Source organism: Aythya marila (genome assembly GCF_965140915.1).
Source record: "Aythya marila genome assembly, chromosome: 6".
Lineage (NCBI taxonomy): Eukaryota > Metazoa > Chordata > Aves > Anseriformes > Anatidae > Aythya > Aythya marila.
Window position 1 is genome coordinate 39,463,742 of NC_139047.1, and position 6,000 is coordinate 39,469,741.

At 45.5% G+C, this 6,000-nt stretch overlaps 1 protein-coding gene across 16 annotated transcripts in view; it reads right to left on the reverse strand.

Moving 5' to 3' along the window:
• Nucleotides 1-5,693, reverse strand: part of BAZ2B (bromodomain adjacent to zinc finger domain 2B) — a 126,387-nt gene extending 120,694 nt beyond the window's left edge. For 10 of the 16 annotated variants that reach the window (XM_082763194.1, XM_082763199.1, XM_082763192.1 and 7 more), the window contains exon 1: nucleotides 5,344-5,693. The gene's annotated coding sequence lies outside the window, so the exon portion shown is untranslated. The remainder of the gene's footprint in view (nucleotides 1-5,343) is intronic. The other 6 variants (XM_082763189.1, XM_082763191.1, XM_082763198.1 and 3 more) reach the window with 2 other exon arrangements.
• Nucleotides 5,694-6,000: the final 307 nt, after the last annotated feature.

Below are 6,000 nucleotides of genomic sequence, written 5' to 3' on the forward strand. Positions count from 1 at the left end.
TTTTCCCCTCAGATCTGAAAAAATAAAACATCCACATAAAGAGATTTTTTTATTATTATTATTAGGAAATATGTCAAATGTATAAATTGATTCTTTTAAAGCAAGCAGGGAAAACCTCCTTTCCTTTTTGCTACATTATAGAACTGCAAACAAGACTCCTCACCAGGAGCATTTCTTTCACCTGGTGGTCTCATTAAATGCTACCACAGCAATATAGTCACTATTTCTCGAGGAAAGGTGGAGGAAAGGAGATGAGGAGGAAAGAAATCACACTGTAAAATCAGGTATTTTTTGGATTATTTTCTTTCTAGAAAGGAAAAGTCTGATACAGATTTTAAAAAGTACATTGAGTATTTTTATTAGTTATCTGGTAAAGAATGTCTGAAGACCAGGGCATTACACAGCTGTAAGTTTAGGGCAGAGGAAAGGATAAAAAAAAAAAGGCAAGACTTGAATTCATCTATTATATGAAGTGGTGTGCTATTTGTATTAGATTTTCTATGTTATTACTTGGGCTCTTAATCATACATTTTTAAGGTAAAAAATATTTTTAAGGTGAAAAATACATTACCATTCCACAGAGACTAGATGAAAATATGGTCCCTTTTTTTTTTAAAAAAAAAAAACAACAGTCAACTTAAGCAATCAGGCAGCAACTTCTCAAACTAACAAAACACGGGCATTTCAGTTTTCGAGAAGTACCTACTAGTCATGCTATAGAGTAGACAGCAAAGACAGCTTATCTTTCACCTCTCTACCATCAACTTCTTATGATGGTGGTAAAAGACTAAATCCTTATGTACATCAGAGTCTAACAATGAAACCAACACCTTCTCACCTTCACAAAAGTACTAAGAAACTAAAATGAGAAGTGGTGACTCACCTCTGGCCGATTTTTTCTTTAAAGCAGGTAAAATTGGGTGGGGAGGATTTACTTTCTCTAATTTTTCTAATACAGTACCCTTGATTCTGTTCCTCGTCCCAAAGAGTAAGCAGGAAATGACTTCAACTCCCCCAACCCCCAATAAAGATGCACTTTTTCATTCAACCCTTGCACAGTAAAAACGCAGTAAAATGACTTTTACTCTGAAATGTAGCAGCATAAAAAAAATAAAATAAAAACCATACATCTCTCTTACAGCATAGGATGTCTTCTTTTTTTTTTTTTTTTTGTGAAATGGAAAAGATCAACTCTACCTATATCTTGGATTCTGCATCAGGCTACCCTCATCAGAAATATCTGATTTCTTTAAAATATTTGACTGATACATTTATTCTACTTTGTCAATGTTTAAGATGATCTAGAGTAAATAATCACAGAAACCACTGCCGTCCTTGATGCCTGCCATCAGAAGAAATACTGACGTAATTATGAACACAAACTAGCTTAAAACATGGCATGACATCATTTACTGAATGTACAGCAGTAAAACAACTCAAAAGTTGTACCATACTTCAGAGAAAACTGACTAGGAAATCTTCACTGGGCCAAATTAGCTAAATGACATAAACACAAAGTACCACTCTTCTGATATCTTCTATTAGAATACTTGCTCGCTTTTTTTTTTAAAGAAAAAAAAAAAAAGATTCTCAGTACTATGTTACATCTTTATTCAAAGTCTCTATTACATTTTTCTCTGAGAAAAACAACTACATTCTAAGAGGTTTATTTTATTTTTTCCCCTCCTATTTAGCACCAAGAAGTAAAAGGTCTTTAAAGAAACCTGTATTAGGGACAAAAATATCACCATGAAGTAACTTGAACTGTGGGATGCCCTTAATGTATCAGTGTGTGAGTGTAGAAGACATTGCATTTTTGGTTGTGTTAACTATGCCTCACAATACACCAGATCTTAGCCCTCAAAATACTGCATATGCCATGGTAAGCATCTTATAAAACTAAAAGTAGTCAAATACTACTGACACCTCCCTACCACTAATTCGGGGAGACGAGACAGAGCATGAACCTCCCTCCCCTTCTTTGCAACTGCGCTATTCCACATCTTGTGTAAGAACACTGAAGTTGCAAAGACACTAACAAATGCAGTTCAAGCTGGGAGTGACTGTTCTGTTTCAATTCAATGACACCACTAATGGCTTCTTAGCAGCTCCATGAAATCAACCAGCTGTCAAGTCGATGCATCAGAAGGAACAGTTATACACTCCCATAAGAAAAAGCAACACATCAGGATGTTTTCCAAAACATCTGTTCCTTTACACTGCAGTTCTATAATAAATATGCAAACAAAGAAAACGAGAGAAAGGGCAACAGGCCCTAGAAGGACTTCCATTACTTTCTTATTGGCATTTTCAGCGTGTCACAAGACAAAAATGTGTCTTGTAGCAATTTCTTCTCACCGTAAGGTCAGCATAAAGATTAAATAATTACCGAAAATAACGACTAACCACTGAAATGACAAATCATCGCTTATTCCCTGCATAATATAAAAAATAGTGATAATTTATCCTTTGAAAATTCAAAGCATCTTAGCTGATTTTCATAAACATCTCTCTCCCCAGAATCACAAAGCATGTATTGTCTTTCCCCTAACACTGTTCAAATAAATTTACAATGTAATTGTCAACCTACAACGGTCTACAAAAATGACTTACAAGTAATTTTTCTGAAAACACTAAACTGAAAGGAAACCAATACATCGGTATTTAGCTTCATTTATAATAACTAAAAAAAAGTAGGATGATAAATACCAGCAGTGCAATTCTAGTCTACTACTGCTATACATTAGTCACAAAACTTTGTGCCGTTCAGAAATAACTTTTGAGTCACTACTGAAAGGGATGCATTGACAGATTCTCTAAAGAAGGTGTTTTTGTTTTTTACTATTCAAAGGGTTCTATTTATGAAGAACTTCAACACAACACAGTATTAATGCTCCACTGTTTACAAGGAATTGCTACAATTACAAAAAACAAAACTGCTTGAAGAGAACAATACTTCTTTATCATCAGAGATCCCTTAACAATTCTTAGTGTTTCCTCTATATACACTTTACAAAAATTACCTCAGCTACCATTTTCTTATGTAGATTATTGCTTTTGCAGCACTGGGACAAAAGTACGCACTGTTTATTATACAGGTACAAGACATCAAATATCGTAACTATCATTTTCTGAAACTGCTTATCCTCTGTTGCTCACCATTTGTAATCTGCCACATCTTCTAAGACCTTTGCTGCATGTATAATTTAGAGCCATCTGTTCTACGTGCCTTTAACTATTTCAACGTTTTCATCTACCTAAGGTTCATGGTTCATGTTGCTGGCAAACATGACAATTCTGCCATTCTTTCTAATGCATTAAAAAAAAAAAAAAAGGCACACATTGTGGTAAATATTTGACATTTCTTCCAACATGACTTTTAGGATACCGTAAATACATTATTCAATACCAACTTGGTTAGAAAAAGTCTTTATGTACTAACAGCTATTCCTCTTTCTTTCTAGGTTAACTGTTGTCAATGCTTTTCCCACCCTTGAAGACAAAGGAAATGCAAATTAAATACAGGCAGTTTCATGTTCTCATTAGTGTTACTGTAAATATGCAGCAAGTAAGCCGAGTACAGGAAAAAGAATGAAAAAATGGAACTTTACCTACAACAGGTTTTCCTTATCAATTATGCAGTGTTTTACCCAGAATTACCATGTGACCATGGAAACTTATGAGATGTTAAAAAAAAAGTGTAACTGAGAAGTAAATTATAACACTACCTTTTGTTGTTTCCCTTTTCGTAACAGTTGACACAGTCCTGATAGCCAGCAGTGAAAGAGGGTTGTTTTTTTTTTTGTATTGAATTCAGCATAATAGCTACACTTTACTGTCCGTGTTATATAGCATCTGCAACATAAACCCGAACTACGTGTAATACGTATACAGAGAGATATTTTCCAAGAGGAACCTTTTATCAGTAAAGCTTAAAATATCTGTTGCTTCCAAATAAGCCTCCAAAATGTGTCACATCAAAATGGAAAAACGGTGTATTTCCATGTTCCTCATCCCAGCTACAAACTCTTTATTCCTCAGGGAAGGTTCTGGACCAAGTTTTTCACCTTCGATAAATAGGTCTCCTGATTATTATTATTTTTTTTATTTCACATAAGTTTGGATTATTTTTTTTTAAACAAGAAAACAATTCAGCAAGAATTAGAAATTCAATACTGAAAGCCTTGGACAAAAAAAAAAAAAGGGGAGGGGAGAGGGAATAATCAAAATCATATTTTTTTTTTCTACCTGTTACAAAGGTAGCGAAGGAACGCACTCTTACTGTTCCCTGGACGTGCAAGCTCAGCTAGGAACCCTTCTCTTTAAAGTGTGGTTGAGATCGGGATGAATTCCAGGGGAAACTGCATGCTCTTGGAAAAATTCTCCTTAAACTTTACATGACGTCACTGTCTGTCCCTGTAACATTTCCTAAACTTCAAGTCTCATCCTGAAAGACTTTCAGGGTTTCCACATGTTCCCCCTAAAAGAGACGGCCAGGACAGACTCGGGAATAACAAACTGCCCAAGATGGCGAGAGGCTCGTTGTTTAGAGGGCAGGAAAAATGGAGGATATTGTAATATACACAAAGGGATAAATTTCAACAACTCGGTCCAGGGACGCAGCTGCCCGTCTCCCTCCGTCAGGGACCGAAGCGCACAAAGGAAGGCGGCGGCGGGGCCCGCTCCCGCTCCCGGCCGATCCCGCTCTCGCTCCCGGTCCCGCTGCCGCCGCCGGCCGACCCCGCGCCCCGCCGCCCTCGAGCCTCGGCCGCGCCGGGAGCGCGGGGGAGGCGGGGGCCCGGCGCCGCCCGTGCCGGGGCGCTGATCGCGCCCGACGCCGGCTCCCCGCCGCCCACCCCGCGCCGCTCCGCGCACCGCCGGGGTCGGGCCTGACAGCCGCGGCCGGCGGGGCCGGGGGACGCGGGGCAGCGCCGGGGGTGGGGGGAGGCGGCGGCGGGCGCCGCGCCACACAAAGGGCCGCCGGCAGCCGCCCGGCAGGGAGGTGACCGGCGCGGCCCGGCCGGACACCGGCTGCCAAGTTGGAAGCCGCGCGGGACCCCGGCGCCCCCGCCCCGTCCCGGGACGCCCGGCGACGGCCGCCTCCCCCGGGGCCCGGTCCCAGCGGCGCGGCCCGGGCAAGGCCCCGCGGGGCGCACGGCCGCGGCCCCGGCCCCGCTCAACAAAGGCGCGACCCGCTCCGCGGGGCCCGGCGGCGAGGTGGGCGGGCGCCAGCCGAGGCTCCCCGCGCGGAGCCCCCGCGGCTCGGCCCCGCAGCGCGCCGCGGCCCGGCTCCTCCCGAGGACCCCCCGACACGCACACACCCCCCCCTCACCGCCGCCTCACCTCCGCGGCCGGGAGAGCTCTGCCCGCTGCCCGGCGCCGGGCTGCGCGTGCCGGAAGGCGTCCCCTGCCCAGCGCTGCCGGGAGCCGCGCGCGGCCCCGCGGAGCGGGCGGGGGCGCGCGCGCGGCGCCGGGCGAGGCCGGCGGCTCGGCGAGGTTGGCTGGGGCCCGCCGGCCGGGAGTGACGTCACGCCGCGGCTCCCCCACCGCCCGCCAAAGTCGCGCGCGGCCGCGGCCGGCAGCGGGGGGCGCGGGGCGCGTCACGGCGCCGGGCCGGGGCTGCCGGGCAGCGAGCTGTGGGCCGGCCGGCCGCCAGGCGCAGTCCCCGCGCCGCTCCGCTCCGCTCCCGGCGCTGAGGAAAAGTTGCACGCGGCCGCCGCTCGCCGAAGCGCGACAAAAGGGCGCCCGCCAGCCCGCCCCCGGTCCGATTTTGGCGACGGACTGCCTGCTCGGGGCGCGAACGCGGCAGTCGTCCCCCCACCCCCCTCCCCGAGTACCAACGCGGCATCTTGCACTGCAGATGAAGTCCGGGCTTGAAGAAAACCAAAGGATGCTCTGCTACAAACAGTGGCCATCGACTGGAAAAAAGGCGACCCGTCTCCCCAAAGGGGAGACGTTTCCAAGAAGCCGAGCAAATCGGGAATTGCGTGTGGAAGCACC